This window comes from Stenella coeruleoalba (assembly GCF_951394435.1).
Source record: "Stenella coeruleoalba genome assembly, chromosome: 2".
Taxonomy (NCBI): Eukaryota; Metazoa; Chordata; class Mammalia; order Artiodactyla; family Delphinidae; genus Stenella; species Stenella coeruleoalba.
In genome coordinates this window covers 110683677-110703070 of record NC_137147.1, presented here as the reverse complement: position 1 = coordinate 110703070, position 19394 = coordinate 110683677, and positions in this window count along the sequence as shown.

Below are 19394 nucleotides of genomic sequence, written 5' to 3'. Positions count from 1 at the left end.
AGTATAAACTGGTATATGTTTTTTTGTCTCCTTTAAAAAAAGTTAACATACTTAAAAAATATTAATCCTTTTTGGGGGGTTATGGTAATATTTATTTTATTCTTAATTTTTTTACTGGTGTGATGACATATACATGAAGTGCAATAAAATTAAAGTGTCATTTTCTGTGTTGTTTTTCTTGTCATCATTATTATGATTATCAATTTCATTATTATTGCTAAAAATAATTTTCTTGTATAGAGAACTGGAAGCATTAAAAATATCCATCCCAAGTGTCTAGTATTCTAGGTATGCCACTGGACATACTAAAGAAAAATGAATATGTCCACCAAACGATATGTATTATACAGAATGTTCATAGCAGCTTTGCTCATAAAAACCTCGAATTGTAAATAACTCAAATGTCCATCACTTAGAGAATGGATAAATAAATTGTGGATTATTCGCACAATGGAATACTACATAGAAATTAAAAAAGAACTAACTACGTATACATGCAACCATACAGATGTCTCTCACAAACATAAACGAAAGAAGCTAGGCACAAAAGACTCCATTTCTATAAAGTTCAAGGACAGGCAAAATTAATGGATGGTGAAAGAAGTTAGGAATAGTGGTTACCTTGGGGAGGGGGTGGCAGTGATTGACTGGGAATGGCAGATACCCAGATGTATATACTTATAAAAATTTATCAAGCTTTACACCTGTGATTAATGCATTTCACTACATGTAAATTATTCTTCAATACAAAAGAAAAAAAATGTTAGCTCCAAAAGTTCAGAGATTTTTGTCTGTTTTGCTCAACTCTATCCTCAGAGATTAGAACAGAGCCTGACACATGGCAGCCCACAGTAAGCACTGAACGAATGAATGAACTTAAGATTGGTCTTATTACACCATCATGTAAGTCTTGCAAGGTTACATTTACTTGTCTATCTCCCCCAGTGGATTTCTGGCCTTGGGGATCAGGGACCTGGTGGAGTGAGGCTGTGCCTGGGATTAGGGTGGTTTGACGATCTGGGTACCTTTTTTCCTCCAATTCCCTTTACGGGAAGGTAGGTTGGGCTCTGAAACTGGAGAGCATTCAGGATGTGCTCTAAGGACTTTGAGATGGACCATCAGTGATAATAGAATAAAGGAAGGAGAGAAATAGAGACATCTGTAGCTACACTGACCCCAACATCCTTCGTATCCTCCCTACCTTAGACCACACTCCGTGGGCCCTGCTCCTTCAGCCCAGGGTCCCTCTTTCCCTGCTGGCCCTGGTGGAAGGTCTCTGCAGGCAGCAGCTGTAGATTCTGCTCCATCCTGCCCCGTCTGATGAAAGCCCCTTCCAACCTTATTCCATCTTTTCTGAATTAGCCTCCATGGTGGACGCTCCTTTCTCGTTGACTCCAGCAGTTTCCCTCCAATCCGTCTCTCTCTCTCTCTCTTTTTTTGAATATAATTTATTGGCAAAAAAATTTTAAATCATACAGCCATGCGTATTTACTTGTTCTCCTTTCTTTAAACAGTTTCAGTGGGTCTCTCTCTTTGCCCTTGTTCCAAACCTCTCATCCTGGTCTCCAGCTCCCATGTCTGAGCTTCCACGGTGACTCATACTGACACTGATCTCTTCAAGGTCTATGTTCGCTTGGAACACCTTTTAAAACTAGGAAAATTTGGAGAGGGTAGTGGCTTTATCCACATGGACTAATCACCCCTGAATGGGTCTTTTATCAAATTATGGTCCAAACATGGCAAGTGGATCAGGACACCCAGGAGGGGTCCTTGGCAGAGGTGAAAGTAGTGAGAAAGATCCCCAAACACATTCCTGCTCTCCCACACTTTTGCTTAAAGTGGTTCCAAGTGCCTAACAATGATGGAGAGACAAACCTAATCACATCTTTCTAGAAGGTCTGGATCTAGAGCTGAGAGACCAGTTTTTAAATCTTTGCTTATAATAATAACACTGGATTAAATGCAGCAGAAAGGATCTGGGCTTAAAATAAGAAAAGAACTGCCAAACTGATGGTGAGAACTTCAGAACCTGGGCATGACCCAGCAGGAGCAGTTGGGCCAGCTCCTTCCGGGAAGTCCTGACCACAAAGACAAGTGCTGATGCAGTTGCATTTATGGAGTGAAACTAAGCCAAGCTCTGTAGTCAGGGCTGCTGCCATTGTAGGGCCAGGTGGGCTGGGTTGCCAGGGAGGCAGTGGCATGAGATGGCCAGGGAGCCTGCCCCGGCCAAAGAGGGTTTCTGGGCAGGGCTGGTTCTGTGGAGCAGGAGGGCCAGTCAGGAACCTGAAGCTACAACAGACTTGCCCATGAGGGTTGAGCTCTTGCCCATTTTCTTTCCTGATCAACTCTTCCTCATTTATCAGGATCCACCACAGGTACCACCTCCTCCAGGAAGCCCTCCCCTAGGACTCTGAGTTCACAGCAGTGAACTCTGGGACTTGGCTACTTCCTTCTACAGACTGTTAGTCTCTTGAGGGGGGACAGAGGGTGATTCATCACTGTGTCCCTTGTGCTTGGTAGGTGCTTGGAGATGTAGAGAAATGAGAGAAGGAAGGAGGAAGGAATGGAGGGAAAGAGAAAAGGAAGGAGGATGAGAGGAAGGGAAGGATAAAGGAACTGAAGAGGGAGAGAGGAAGGAAGAGAGAGGGAGGGAAGAAGGAAGGGAGGAGGGCAGGAGGGAGGGACTCCTGTACCCAGAGCTTACACAGATGCCCAAGCCTCACCCCTGCTTGACGGTCAGTGGTTTATCAACAGCAACACTACCCCAGGCATTGCAGCAGCTGGGACTTGAGCTGCTACATATTTCCTGCCCCATGCAGGCCCAGCCCAGGGAGAGGGGTCAGGCAGGCTGGTGGTTGCTGAGCATCAGAGCTTGGGACTATGCGGGGCTGGGATGGGCACAGGCTGACAAGTGAGCGTGGACGGCTCTGGGGGCCAAGGGAGAGCTTGGGAACAGACAGGACTGGCAAATTCTTATTAGGTCTAGTTCTTGCTCATTTCTATTTGATTCACATAATTTCAGAGCTGTGTTCTTAAAGGGAAATGTGCTTTCATTTAATTTTAATGTTTTCCACAAAATGACAATAGTATTATTGTTCTCCCTGAATATAAAGGAAAGAAAGCTCATGATTACCAATACAAAGGAAAGAATACAAAAATGACCTAAAATCCCAGAGATAACTATTGTCAACATTTTGCTGCATATCATTCTAGAATTTATATATATATATTTATATATTTGTATGTTAAAATATATAAAAGATTTTTTAAAACAAACAAAACTGGAATCACACTGTACATAGTGTTTTGAAACTTCCTTTTTTCCATCCAATAATGCCTATGAACACTTTTCTGTATTAATAAATAAAATTTCACATCATCATAGTGGCTGCAAATATTTTAGTAAATGAAGATACATAATTTATTTATTTAACCTCTTTGAACATTTAGAGTTTTCCCCCCATTTTTTTTTTTCACTGTTAAAAGCAAGTTTTGGGAAAACAGCCCTTGTCATTTGAAAAATAAAACAAACACACAAGTATACTATAAAAGACAGCTGATTTTGAACTACAAGTTTTAGAAATAACTTCTTTGATGATTAGCAGCAGTATCATTCAAATCTGACCTTGTGGGGAAAACAAAGAATTGGGCAGTAGCTGAGATTGAGATAATTGATAGTGAGCTGTGGAAAGGGAGACGTTTCATCCTGAAACAGGACTTTTTTTTTTTTTTTGCATCAGTAGACCTCTCCAAATATAGTTGTTTTGAACAAGCTGTTGCCTGTAATCATTCCATCTACCAATCTCTTTTTGTAATTGTACCCTTTCAGGGCACCCCTGGTAAGCGTTAGTTTGTCAACAAACACTAGGGATCCCTCCCTGTTCCAAGCACTGTGCTAGGTTCTGGGGACGGAGCAGTGAGCAAGACCCACCCACATCTCACTCCCTGTCAGGCTTAGTGGCAAGGCCTTCAGTAAAGACAGGCTGGGTCTCTAAGAGTCAGCCTTCTCCCCTCCTTCTGTTGCCCGGAGCAGCAGCTGGGATCAAGGAGTTCCTGGGTGCTGACTCCCTGCTACCCCCTCCCTGGGAATGAGAAAATGCTTCTCCTAAACAGACCAGGATGTTGGAGTCCCCTGCCTCCTCCTTGCAGCTGCTCCAGATAACCTGCCCCTCCTCGGATGCCACTGCACAGTACAAACACCTTCAGGCACAGGGTGTTGGTATTGTTATTGAGATCAGGCAAGTTTCAGATTTGTTTCCAGTAGGCTAGAAGAGAGCTTAGAGTTCACCTTTTTCAACTGACCTGGCCCACTGAAGATTGAATCTTCTCTCTGATCTCTACCTTAGGTGGCAAGAAGGACACCTTAGGTGGCAAGAAGCACTTTACCTCTCAAGGTGGCCCAGTTACTCATTAGATACTGCTGTTTAGTAATCTAGTCAATCAAATGGTGCATATTGAGAGCTAGGTACTGAGTGCTTACTATGCGCTAAGAAATAAATCAGTGAATAAACAGACAAAAATCTCTGATCCTGTGACTCTTACCTTCTAATGGCATGGAGTGGGGAGGACAGACATTAAACAAAATAGGTAAATTACAGAAAGCTAGAAGGTAATAAATGCTCTAGCAAAAAAAGTGGGGGGAAGAGTGTGCTAAAATGGATCAGGATGGCAAGGATTGGATGGCAATTTTAAATAATATTAAAACATTAATGTGTTATTAGCTAATAATAACTAATAAATGTTAACTAATGAGTGAGCTTAGTAGCAAGGTCACAGGATACAAGGTCAATATACAAAAATTAAAATTATTTCTATACATTATCAATAAACAATTGAAAATTGAAAAAAAACATTTTAAAGCGTTATTTACAGTAGCACCAGAAAACATGAAACACTTAGGTAGAAATCTAACAAAATATGTGCAAGATCTGTATGCTAAAAATTACAAAACACTGATGGAAGAAATCAAAGAAAACCTGAAATATGGAGAGGTACATCATGTTCATGGGTTGGAAGACTCAATAAAATTATCCCCACACTGATCTGTAGATTCAATGTAATTCTAATAAAAATTCCATCAGAATTTCTTGTAGAAATTGACACGCAGATTTTAAAGTTTATTTGGAAAGGCGATGGAACTAGAATATCAGAACAATTTCAAACAATAACAACAAAGTTGGAGAATTCACATTAATTTCATGACTTACTCTGAAGCTATAATAATCAAAACAGTGTAGTACTGGTGAAAAGACAATATAGACCAATTGAACAAAATAGAGTCCAGAAATAGACCAAGACATATACGGTCAATTGAATTTTGACAAAGCCGCAAATGCATTTCAATGAGGAAAGGATAAACTTTTCAACATTGGTACTAGAACAATTGGATATCCATATAAAAATAAAAAACCTCAATCCATACTTCATGTTACTTACAATATTTAACTCAAAATGGATTATAGCCTTAAATGTAAAACCTAAGACTATAAATTTTCTCAAAGAAAATAGGAGGAAATCTTTGTGACTTTGCGTTAGGCAAAGATTTCTTAAATATAATGCTAAAAGCATTACCTGTAAAAAATTTTTTCTTTTTTGCTAAATTGTGCTTCATCAAAATGAAGAACTGATTTTTGAAAGATGCTTTTAAGAGAATGGATAGATAAATGACAGACTTGAAGAAAATATTTGCAAGTTACCTATCTGAAAAGGGACTTGTATCTGAATATAGAAAGAACTCTCAAAACCCAAAATACAATTCCTCAAAAATATTAAAAGTAGAATTACCATATTAACCAGTAATTCCACTTCTGGGTATATACCCCATAGAAATGACAGCAGGGTCTTGAAAAGGTATTTGTACACCTGTGTACGTAGCAGCATTATTCACAATAGCCAAAAGCTGGAAGCAACCCAAATGTCTGTTGATGGATGAATGGATAAACGAAATGCGTAGGCATACGATGGAATACTATTCAGCCTTATAAAGAAAGGAAATTCTGACACATACCACAACACAGATGAACGTTGAGGATATTTTGCTCACTGAAATAAACCAGTCACAAAAAGACAAATACTGTACAGTTCCACTTACGCGAGGTACATAGAGTAGTCAAATTCATAGAGACAGCAAGTAGAATGGTGGTTGCCAGAGGCTAGAGAAGAGGGAAATGAGGAGTTCTTGTTTAATGGGTATAGAGTTTCAGTTTTGCAAGATGAAAAAGTTCTGGAGATGGCACAACAATGTGAATGTACTTAACACTACTGAACTATACACTTAAAATGGTTAAGATGGTAAAAAAAATTATTTCTTAAAGCAAAATATAGCAACAGATAAATCTATAAAATGTGCATATTCAGCCCTTAGACACTGAGCAGCCTTAGTAAAGCCCTGGTTTATACAAAAGCCACAAACCAGCTGCCCTTGGAGCAAATCCAGACAATTGATATACTCTGTCTTCCACAGTGCCAACATTTAAAATCAGGAGATTTCTCATACATTTTTTTTTTTTAGATTTCTAGCTTCTCTTGAACTATTGGAAGAAGTGGCCCTGCTGACCTCTTATTCTGTATGGTGATAAATTTACATAAGTGCCCACTCAGAGCTCTTCACCTAGTACATTACCTGCCTGGTCACTCACTGTAGGCATCTGAATTTGCCATCCCTGTTTTGATCTTTATCCCCGATGGGCTTGTGATCTGTAGCAGGTATTTGTCATACTTTTTGGCTGACCAGCATTTAAATCTCCTTCCAATGTTTGAGGAAAGTCCTTTCTGATGAGGCATTATAGAAGTGGAAAATTCCAGGTACATTCCAGTTTTCCTGGAAGTTTGAGGGCTGACCTAGTACCACTCATCAGGAGCATCAGCCTCAGACTTGGAATTGGAAGCAAACTAGCAGGGATAGTGCACAGCTCATTTTGGTGATGGGTGGTAGCTGCAGCAGTGACCATATACAGTCTCTAGGGTTGTCATGGCCACAGTTCTTATGGTATGTCCAGTGGTGGTGGCCCAGGAGGTATCTAGGGCCTGTGATGGTCTTCCCTGGATTAGTCCCATAATGTGATTTTGGTCATTGATCCCGTGAAGTCTCTAAGCCTGATTCTCTAATCCCACATGAATTTAAGGAAGGATTTCTTCCTTCTTTCCTTCCTTCCATCCAATTCTGAGATCTACCCACAAACATGTAAATAAATTCCTTTCTTGCCTAACTCAACTGGAGTCAAGGGCACTGGTTGATGTAGTAGCTGGGACTTATTAAAAGAGAAGTCCCTGGGAATTCTCTGGCAGTCCAGTGGTTAGGGTTCAGTGCTTTCACTGCCATGGCCTGGGTTCGATCCCTGGTCAGGGAACGACGAAGTTCCCACAAGCTGCACAGCGTGGCAAAAAAAAAAAAGAGAGAGAAGGAGAGAGAAGTCCCTGAGAGAAGACCCCATGGACTAGCTCTATTAAACAACATTCCTCCCCACAGCCTGGTTGTTTACCTTTTGTTGGATCCCCTCGCATACAAAATCTGTAGAATAACTATTATTTTCCCCCAGTTCCTTGACATAATTTGAATGGATCTCATTTTCCTAAAAGGAAAAGCATCCTATGAGAACAGAATCCTTCTAAGGGAACAATTCAAATGAAGAAAAAGCCAAACAAGGCCGTCTACTGCAGTGTTACTTCTAATAGTAGAAAACTGGGAGGCAACTAAGTGTCCAACAATGAGTGACTGATTAAATAAATCCAGATGTGTTCTCCAGGTGAAATATTACAAAGACCATGAAAATGGTCTCTGGCAGCAAGGAAATGTTTATGAAACAATGTGAAATGACGTTGTTTTACAAAATATAGAACTATATATTCCTATGCTGAAGACTGGAAACCATAGAAAAATAAAAACAGCCTTGTCAGAGTGGTGGAAGTTTTTCTTTTAAAATTTCCTTTTCAAGTTTTTTCTGACAATAAATTCTTAAAAGGAAAAAAAAGTTTCTTACCACTAGATCTTCCCTGCAGGAAATGCTAAAGGAAAAGTGCTTCAGATGGAAATGAAAGGTCATTAGACACTAACTTGAAATCATATGAAGAAATAAGATCTCTCCTAAAGATAAATACATGGACAATTATAAAAGCTAGAATTATTATAATTTTGGTCTGTAACTCCAGTTTTTGTTTTCTATATGATTTAAGAAACTAGTACATTAAAAATAAATTAAGTCTATGGTTTTAGACACATAATGTATAAAGATGTAGCTTTCTAACATCAATAACTGAAATACAAGAGAAGAGAGTAATGCAGGAAATGAGGGCCAAAAGAGTCAAAAGGCATATAGAAAACAAATAGCAAAATAACAAAAGTATGTCCCTCCTTAGCAGTAATTTCTTTAAATGTAAATGGATTAAACTCTTGAATCAAAGGACAGAGATTGGTAGGATGGCTTAAAAAAAAAACATGATCCAATTATATGTTGTCTACTAGAGACTCACTTTAGATCCAAAAACACAAATAAGTTGAAAGTGAAAGGATGGAAAAAGACACTCCATGCAAACAGTAACCAAAAAAGAGCAGGGGTGGTTATACTAATATCAGACAAAATAGGTTTTAAATCAAAAAAGTTTATAAAAGGCAAAGAAGGAATTATCTATCTGTAAAAGCTTTAATATAGCAAGAAGATATAATAATTATACACATATATGCATCTAATAACAGACCATCAAAATATATGAAGCAATGGAATATTATTTAAGCTTACAAAGGAAGGGAATTCTGACATATGATACAACCTGGGTGAATCTTGAGGATATTATGCTAAGTGAAATAAGCCAGACACAAAAGAACAAATACTGTATCATTTCACTTGTATGAGGTACCTAAAATAGGCAAATTCATAGAAACGGAAAGTAGAATCATGGTTGCCAAGGGCTTGGAGAAGGGAGGAATGAGGGGTTATTGTTTAATGGGTACAGATTTTTAGTTTGGGAGGATGAAATACATTCTGGAGATGGATGGTGGTGATGGTTGCACAACAATGTGAATGTGCTTAATACCACTGAGTTGTACACTTAAAAATGGTTAAAATGGTAAATTTTATGTTATGTATACTTTAATCACAACTAAAAATAAATTTTAAAAATCTAAAAGGAAATTTAAAACCTATGGGAGCATATACAAGGCACTATTAAGATGAGTATCTGGAGTGGAGGTGGGGAATAAAGTGAGAAGTAGGTGGATAGGGAAAAGTAGTGGGAGGGAGACTTTCACTGCATTCCTTTTAATACTCTTTCAATGAATGTATTGCATATTCAAAACATTAAAAATAGAATTAAAAAAATTTTAAGAGAAAGTTCTTTCTGATGTTGAGCAAAAGTATGTCCGGGCTTCCCTGGTGGCGCGGTGGTTGAGAGTCCGCCTGCTGATGCAGAGGACACGGGTTCGTGCCCCGGTCCGGGAAGATCCCACATGCCGCGGAGCAGCTGGGCCCGTGAGCCATGGCCGCTGAGCCTGCGCGTCCGGAGCATGTGCTCTGCAGCGGGAGAGGCCACGGCAGGGAGAGCCCCGCGTACTGCCAAAAAAAAAAAAAAAAAAAAAAATAGTATGTCCTACAACCATGTTGAACAAATCAAATCCTCCTCTAAATGACAGCCCTTTAAATCCTTAGGACAGTATTCTGCTCCCTCCGAGCATCTGCTTCAGCTCTCTGTTCCTCCTTCTCCATACTGGGGACATCAATCACTACAGAGGGGTGTCGGAGTCGGTGGGCTCTCTGGTGGACACTTGTGATTTGGGGATCTCCAGCACGTACTCCACACTGTCCTATAGCACCCTACATCTCCTCTGGAGAATCTCCCACTGTGTACAGTCTCTGTGGAGGACAGCCCAACTTCCCGGTATGAAAGCAAAAGGTACCAATAGGTCTCTGTCTACACTGGCCCAAGCAGAGGAAAGCATGTGACTCAACCCATCAACTCGCCTTTCCTGGGCTTTGCTCTTCAGAGGGCTGCAAGGAAGCTGAGTGCCTAGTGGTTGTATTTATTCTAGCAGTGGTGGGCTATAGTAATTAGACTGCATAGTTCTTAGGTTCCTCCTTCATGTGCATACCTGCTGCCCAGGCCTCCAGATCTCCTTGTTTCTGGCCTATTTGCCAATCCTGGCCTTCCAGCCTCCATCAATTCTATGAGCCCTAAAGGTGTCCAAATTATTTTTATTCTTAAGCTAACCAGAGCCAGCTTCTGTAGTTTATGAATGATAACAGCCCTGATTTACATATGAATGGGGGGAATGTGACAGATTGTATTTTCCCAAGATGCTCTCATCAGTCAATTTCTCCCATCCCACATACTGATCGACAATATAACCTTGCCAATCCTTCCATGGAGTGGTGGGGTCTATGGCCCCTCCTCTTGAATCTGGGCAGGCTTCCACAAATAGAGTATGGCAGATGAGATGCTGTGTGACTTCTAAAACTAGGTCATAAGAAGCCAGGCAGTTTTGGCCTGGTCCCCTTGAGATGCTTGCTCTGGCGAGGAAGTCAGTCCCCGTGTAAGAAGTCCAACTATCCTGATGCAGGACAGGCATATGTAGGCAGTCTGGTTGACAGTCCCAGATGGAGCTCCCGGCCAACAGCCAACTGAGTAAGAGAGTCATCTTGGACATCCAGCCCAGCAGAGCCTTCAGATGATGACAGCTCCATTCAACAATTGCCTGGGAGACCCCCAGCAGGAACCGCCTAGATGAGCCTTCTCACATTTCTGACCCAAAAAATCATGAGAAAAAAAATTGTTTTGAGCTGCTAAGTTTGGAGATCATTTATTATGCAGCAATAGAGACTAGAAACTCTGGCTTGCTTCCTTGTCTCGCCCCAGAGAAAATTCTTTATTCTCAGCAAGGAGAAAGATAACAGGATAAAAGGCCTCCATTTATTGAGTCCTGCCATAAGACAGATCCTTTTCATAAACCACCTCCTATAACCCTCATGATTCTATGAGCTGGGGAAAAGAGGAAATGGGGGTTCTGAGGGGATAAGAAGGGTTAGTTAAGTGTCAGACTGAAGAGCTGGTATTCTTTTTGCTGGAGCAAAGCACCCGAAAGCAAGACTAAAGGAGCAAGTAAGAAGAAAGTTAAGTTTAGCAACATGATGTCATGGGAATAAAGATTATCGAAGCTATGTGGTCATTTTTCAGGGATTCAAGGGCCCGTAAGGCTTCACCCCGTGCACCAGCCAGTGACAGGAGGAACATGTAGTCTATTAGGTGGGGCTAAGGAATGAGAGGTTTCACAGACCCTTCCAGTTACAGAAAGTTACAGGGAGTGACCTTCTGTGCCTTCACACTTGTCTGTCCATCACTGCCTTTGGTTCTCAGACAACTCTGTTAAGACCCTTTAGCAGATGGTTAATTTTAAAATGGAAAGAGATGATGCATTAACATTAAGATGGGGGAATGTGAGGCTTATCAATAACTTGGTGAGTTCCTACTATGAGCTGGGCACTTTATGAACATTATCCCTAACCCTACAATATTGACATCTTATCCTCCATGACAGGTGGAGACTCAATTGCAGGTGATTTAGTTGTTTGTCCCAAACATCACACAATAAGGAAGTGCAGGCTAAAGAAGGGTCCCCCTAGGGTGGAGTGCAGGGGAGGAGAAGGTGGCTGACAGGCAGCGAAGCCCTGTTGACACAGAGCCCTGGGCAGAGACACCAGCCTAGGGCCCCTGAGAGCTGTGGGCACAGACAGCAGGACCTGGAAGAAGAGCTAGCAGAATGCAGGGTCCCCAGAGGCCATGGAGTCAAAGATGCTAGAGAAGGGACAATGTCCTCATAAACCTATTGTTGGGCCAGAACCCCCAGGGACCCATGTCTCACATTCATTAACTCCCCAGCTAGAAGAGGCCTGTCTGATCTAACCCCTTCAATTCAGAGATGAGGCAGCTGCAGCCAGAGAGGACTCGCCCAAGGTCCCCCAGCTTGTCAGCAGTAGGGCAGGACAAGAGTCCATATTTCTTACTCCTGGACCAGTGCTCTTTCAGAATCACCTTCCCTTGGTTCTGGAGATCAAAATTGGGCTATAACTAAGGTGACCCTAATTATCATCCAAACCAGAGTGAGAGGGGGCATTATTAATCATTACACCAGGAGAGCAGGTGTAAACAGGACTGCCATGGGCAAATGGGACAAATGATCACTCTACCATGACAGCTGAATACCACCCACTTGCCCCCCAGGAAAGCTTCTTTGTAGCCTTATGGCTGAAGGGACCTGAAAACTCATCATCACATTCCATACCCAGTGAGGGGCCAGAGCACCAAGCAACCTTGAGGGTTTGGCCTTCCCAGGGATTATCAGGGTGCCCCAGAACTGGCTGCTCCATAACTGGCCTCCCTCCCACCTGGAACTGTGTATGCATAAACAGAGGCCCCATTTGTACTGTCCCTTCCTATCAGAGGGCAAGTGCCTGCCAAGGCCAGCAGAGCTCTGGTTTCGGGTGCTTCCCTCTGGGTGTTGCCCACTGAACCAAAGCCCTTCTCACCGCGGAGCTGTGAACATGGGGCCATCTGGTGGGGCCCAGGGCAGTGGAGAAAGGGTCTCTCCTGGCCTGGTAGCCAGGTCACAGTAGAAACTTTAGGATTGAGGAACGCACCTGAGTGTCTCCAGCTAGCTGTGCTGTTTCCTTCCCTCTTTCTTACACCTCTGCCTTCTCTCTGATAGTCACAAGCTTCTCAAAGTTTATTGGGCACACGTATGTCTTGTTAAAATGCAGATTCTGGGTGAGTGGTGGTGGGATGAATTGGGAGATTGGGATTGACATATATACACTAATATGTATAAAATAGATAACTAATAAGAACTTGCTGTATTAATAAAATTCAAAAAATAAAAAGGGTAATCATAAGCAAAAAAAAAATGCAGATTCTGATTTAACAGGCCTGGAACAGAGCCTGAGTTACTGTTTCGCTAACAAATCCCAGGTGATGCCAATGTTGCTGGTCCAGGAACCACTTGGATTAGCAAGGTCATAGATGTCGTCCTTTCCAGTTCTTTCCCTGCATTCATGTGGCTACTCCTTCTTTAGATATCAGTGCAAATGACCCTCTTCAGAAAGGCCTGCCCTGACTACCACCTAAAATGAGGGCCTTCCTATAATCCTCTCACAGCATCTTGCTCTCTTCCTTCAGAGCAGTAATCAAAATTTGTCATTTGTTTATGTGTTTACTACAGATTGTGGAAGATTGTTACAGTCTGTCCCCAATTGATCATGTCTCTCCATACTCACGTTCTTGGGAAGCCTCTCATCATAATGATTCCAGGGCATGGCCATGTGATTCGCTTAGGCCAATGGCACATTAGCATGATGATGCAATCACAGACTTGAAAAGCACATGTGCATTGGGCTTGCCTTCTTCAAACACTGCTGTCAAGTGAAGAAGCCCAGGCTAGCCTGCTGGAGTACCCTGGCCCAGCCAACCACTACTGCCAGACCTTGGAGTAAGGCCACCCTAGATCAACCAGCCCCAGCTGCCCCACAAGCTGACTGAAGCCACAGGAGTGAGTCCAGAAGAATCATTCAGCTGAGCCCAGCCCACACTGCTGACACACACAGTGGTGAGCAAATAAAAGGGTTGTTGATTTTAAGTCACTGAGTTTGGGAGTGGTTTGTTACACAGCATTAGATAACTGATAACTCATTTAGTGTCTCCATTAGGGCTTGGACTAGGTCTGTTTTGTTTGGTACCTTATTCCCACTGCTTTGATTCATGAATGAATGAACTAACCAGGATCTGTCTGATTCTAAAGCCCATGAGTTTCTGCTCCACCACTTTGCTCCCAGACAAGGTGCTTATCTTGGGACTAGTGGGGTCAAGGATAGAACATGTAATCTAGCCTAGGCCAATCAATGCTTTCTAGTTCACAGTGATTGATTAAGGGATGTATCCGTGACCTAAGCTAATGCAATCAGACTGAGACTCAGGACGTTTACTGAGGATGCTGGGGAAAACACCTTCTCTACCCCAGTCAATATAAAGGAGAAAATATAGTCAGGGATGATTTTCAAAATCAGAACAAGCCAGTGCAGGAAGTAAGGATTTAAAGGCTCCTGGCTATGCTGGGCTTTAACACTTTAGTTGCATTTTAGGGAGGTCCAGGGTGGCTAGGTGTATTACTCAGGGTTCTCCAGAGGAAAAGAACCAATAGAATACATGAATATAGGAAGAGATTTATTACGAGGAATTGGCTCACATGATTATGGAGGTGGAGAAGTCCCATGATCTACCATCTGCAAGCTGGAAAGCCGGAGGTGTAATTCTAGTCTGAGTCCTAAGTACTGAGAATGAGAGAGCCAATACAGTAAATCCCCTACATACGAACCTTCAAGTTGCGAACTTTCAAAGATGCGAACATGTGTTCGCATGTCCAATCACGTAAGTTAGTTCATATGTCTCTGACATTATCTGTAAAAGTCAGGTACCTAGGCTAACTTTGTTGGATTTATGAACAAATTGGACTTACGAACACGCTCTTGGGATGGAAGTCGTTCATATGTAGGGGACTTACTGTAGTATAAATTCCAGTCCAAGAGCAGGAGAAAACTGATGTCCCAGCTCAAGCAGGCAAGTAGGAAGCAAAAGGGGTGAATTCCTCCTTCCGCCTTCTTTTTGCTCTATTTAGGCCTTCAGTGGATTGGATGACATCCCACCTCCATTGGGTCCACCATTTAAATGCTAATCTCACCTGGAAACACCCATAAATAATGTTTAACCTGGGCACCCCTTGGTCCAGTTAAGTTGAACATAAAATTAACCATCATTGGGCTTCCCTGGTGGCGCAGTGGTTGAGAGTCTGCCTGCCGATGCAGAGGACATGGGTTCGTGTCCCGGTCTGGGAAGATCCCACATGCCGCGGAGCGGCTAGGCCCATGAGCCATGGCTGCTGAGCCTGTGTGTCTGGAACCTGTGCTCCGCAACGGGAGAGACCACAACAGTGAGAGGCCCGCATATTGCAAAAAAAAAAAAAAAAAATTAACCATCACATTAGGGGTTACTCAGATAGCTTGGGATGGTGGCTATTTACCAATGAGCATAGAAATTTTCCAACATTATAACTATTTGTATCAATGTAACAGCACACTGTTACTCTCAGTGCTGTCAGTTCTGAGAGCTGTTTGATCTGTCTGAGCATGGAGCCAACACCCAGGAAGTGCTCCTGAGAAATGTAGAGAAAGAAACCAGGCCTGTTCAGAGCACTTAAGTCCTAGGTAAACCCTTGTCTGATGCTAAAACTACTGCTGATCTTTTTGGTCCCAGGAACACAGAACGTCATTTTGTTTTAGCCAGTAGGGCTGGAGTTTCTGTTGCTTGCAACTGTCCGGATCCTAACTGATAGACCTTTTTTCTGGTAATAAACTCTCTTTGAAGGTCAACCAGATGATCCAATCCAGATATTTTAAAATTAACCCAAGTGTAAGCCAGACCAACAGGGGATGAATACCACTTCCTGCAGAGTCACCTTTACTCTGCTGTGCTTCGCGAAAAAAATGCTATGCAAAACTCGGCACCAAGTCTATTGCAAAGCTGGTATTGAAGGGGTGGCTCCCTACTTTACACAGGGTCATTCTGGTCTTTTAACTGTGCCTCTCTTAAGCTGTGGATTCATTTTTTACCACATAGATACTATGAAGTATGTAACTAACTAGTTGTCCCTTTTCCCCTTGCCTGCCAGGAAACCCAATACACAAGTACTTGTAGCAAAAGTATAGAATTCCATAGTGGATTTTTTTGTTTGCTTGTTTGTTTTTAATCGTAGCCTTGTTCCTCGTTTAATTTTATGTTCTTATCCTTGTTTTCCCCATCAAGGGGAAAACTTTACTTTTTATTTATATAATCTTGCTGCATTTCATGTATCCCTATGTGGAAATAGGAATTATATATCTAAAAAAAATCACTTTGATTTAGGTTTGATTAAGATGAAAAGACACTACAGGGAAGAGTACTGTTATATCAATTACTTTGAAGTTTAGTAAAGGAAAGTGAAAGGGGATGGAAGAATATTTAAATTCCAGGGATCTCTAGAGCAAAAGGAATCAAGACACCAGAGAGGTGGGAAAAAGCTCCTATTTACATTTTAACCTCTGTCTCATTTACTCCTGAGCAAACTAATACAGAGTTCCTCTTGAGATGGTTATTTAGTGTTAAGTACAGAGTCTCCACACTGGGGAAGCCCTGGAAACAATGTATTATTCATTTAATATATAAAATATTTGTTGAAGGAACTGGAATTTGCTAACTTAGGCTATAAATGAACTAACTACAGGCCCTTCTGTTAGAAAAATCTCAGACCCCTGGGTGTATCTCCTACTTTTACTGGCTGTGAAAGTTAAAAAAAAAAAAAAAAAAAGTGGCTCTAGCAGATTCAAACTCAAACACAACATAGAGCTTGGGTTCTCCAATAATCTTAAACTGATTTAAGACCTTTCTGACCTAATACAAATAAGTAAAAAACAAACTAAAATTAATTAAATAAGCACTATCCTCAGTTGTCATAGAACATGTTGAACAGTAGAGGGAAATGGGCACTAAAATCATGAAAGGGGAATCCATGAAGTGCTCTAGAAGGAAGTGTTTTCTGGGGGTTGGACAGGACCTGACAGCAAGGGAAGTGAAGAGAAGGGAAAGGAAAAGGGAGTCAGGGAGGATGAGGTTAGAATGTCAGAATCAGGACAGGGAACGGGAACACTCCAGGTGCTAAGTCCAAAACGCAGCAGTCTGCAGGGAGGTGAACCTTCCAAGTGCCACTTGTACAGAGTGATGCCTTTGAAGTAACAGCTAATATGGCCTCTGTTTTCATGTAGGGCCCATCTGAAGCATCCCTGGTATTTGAAGAAAAAGATCTCATAATCCCCTATCTTGCATGTGACTTAAATTGGCTGAGCCTCCTTGCTCCCACCTTAAGATGGGTCTCAATGTGTCACATCCAAAGGAAACACCAATCTTACTTTGAATGTCTTGTTTATGCATTTCCTGGGTTTGGGGTAGGGGACACAAAGGAGAAATCATCTCTACCAATGTCAGCCAAAATCCTCTTACCCATTTCTACTCCTAGACATCCACTTCTAAAGGCAGCTTCGACTCCTCTGGTTAAGAAAAAACTTTTTTTGAAATTACAAAACTGGTTCTTTTTTGCATGTGCAATTAGAGAAAGCTAGCTTGTTAAAATACATTTTTTTTCCCCAGAATTCTGACCCTAAGGAGCAAGTCCTACTAGGAGAAGCTGATATTCTCTCCCTGTGCCTTGAGACTCGGGCTCTCAGGAACACTTATCTAGACCGCCTCTGATTCCTGAAACTGAGGGGAAAAAAACAGGGAACGAAGCCTTTTACAATTTTTCTTATTCCAACTGTTATTTATAAATGAGTGAGTTTTATATTGTGACATCTGATTCATGACTAAGTTTAGAAAATGAAGCTAGATCTCTCGTTGTGTCTGTCTGGATATGTATATGTGTCTCAGTATGTGTCTTTGGATAATATTTCTGAGGTTAATTTGTAAATTATATGGAATTCCTAAAGATCTGATATGTCCTGGTAAAATGTTATCAGTGATAATTCTAATTATTATCTTAAAGTGTTGTATGTCACAACAGTAACCAAGTTACTTTGTCAGTTGCATTGTAATCAGATTTTAAATGTGCCTTCTTAAGTCTTTTGTCATTATAGACACTTACAGTTTCACCCTAATACCTTTGCAAAAATGCTTCCTCTTCAATAAGACTTATAGAAAGGACTTTTGGATTAATACAAGTTTCTGACTTTCAGACCATAATGCCGAACTGGGTAAGAAATGGAAGAATCCTAATGAAAAACCTGATGGCTTCATAAAGCTGTTAACAAAAAGGATTAGTTACATAGGACTGAGTGAACTGACAAATGTGGTTATAATTTTTATGGTTTCTATCTGAAAAATTTACTGGTTTAAATCTGTGTTTTCCAGGTGTAAGGAAAATCTTCTCCTCAAACTAATTATGGCATACAGTAATTTGGTAAATTACTTATGCAACCAGAATTGAAACATTTATATTTTCTCTCTCTCTGCTCCCTCCCGAGATTGGAAACTCTTAGGTTCCCAGCAGCTTTAGCAGATAAGTTAGGCTGGCTACCTCACTAACAGGGCCCCTGCACTGGACTGGCCTATAGAGAGGACTGCTGACCTCAAACTCACCTTAAAACAACATTCAAACAGGGGAGAAACTACACTTGCACTAGGAAGAGAAGATGACATCAGAAGTAGACAGCCCAAGATCCTGGACCTGACTTGTATGATCATTTATAATGTTTTCTTGACTTCTTAGACCTCTGCATATGAATCAAATGTTTTCCTTTCATGGGTATGATCCTATGCTAGTTTTAAAAATCAGTCCAATTGTTGGGTTTGTGGCCAATTACCTGTGCCTAGTACTTCTGAGTTTCCTTGCTAGATTTCTCCATTCCAAGGCTCTAATTGGTTGGTCCTTAGGAAATTTTTGACAGTGTGGCCACAATATTCTTTAGACTTTATGGAGAAAAAATTAAGTCATGTTCAGACCACTATTGATATTACTAGATGGGATCCCCTCACCTAACCAATTAATAATACCTGTTCTGACCTTGGCCATAAATATGAATTTTCCTCTATTACTCAAGCTCAATCAGAGCAACAAGCAAAATTTCAGCCAAGGAATAAAACCTCCCACAATTATGGGATGGATTTATGTAGTTAACACTAGGCTATGGTAATTTAAGTTTAAAGGCTCCTCTATGTTGGGGATAATTAAATCATACTAAGGATAGTCAGTCTAGTAACACTAGGAAACTGGGCTGGGTACCTTATGGACAGTGCCAATATATAATTTCCCTGAAAGATAAGGATTGATAAGATAAAGATAAGTCAGATGACCTGGGATATATTGGGCCACACCTAATGGAAGTTCTTGGCTTAATTCTTACTTATGAACTTACTAATACTGCTAGCTATATATTTTTTTTATATTGCCTGTTTTACAAAATTGTTGTTTCTTACATTACCAAATGTGTGACTGAGCCTCTGATAAAATGATGATATATAGTTCCATATGAGATCAATAATTGTAAGAGTGTAACTCTAGATATGGGAAGAAGCAACAAGAGGGAATATTTTCCTGGACCATAAGAGATTAGTAAGACAGGAGGTCCAGAGACTTTCTGCTGCTTGTAAGGCCTAGTCCAATAACGGTACATTGAGTAGCCTATCAGCAAAATCTTCGCCAGACCTGGGAATGAGCATTCCTGGCACCATGGGACAAAATGGTCACGAAATGCCTCCCAAACCATGGTTAAATTTGTAACCACGAGGAGGCCCTGTCATCTACAAATTGGCACTTGCCATTGGCACTTGCCATGTGC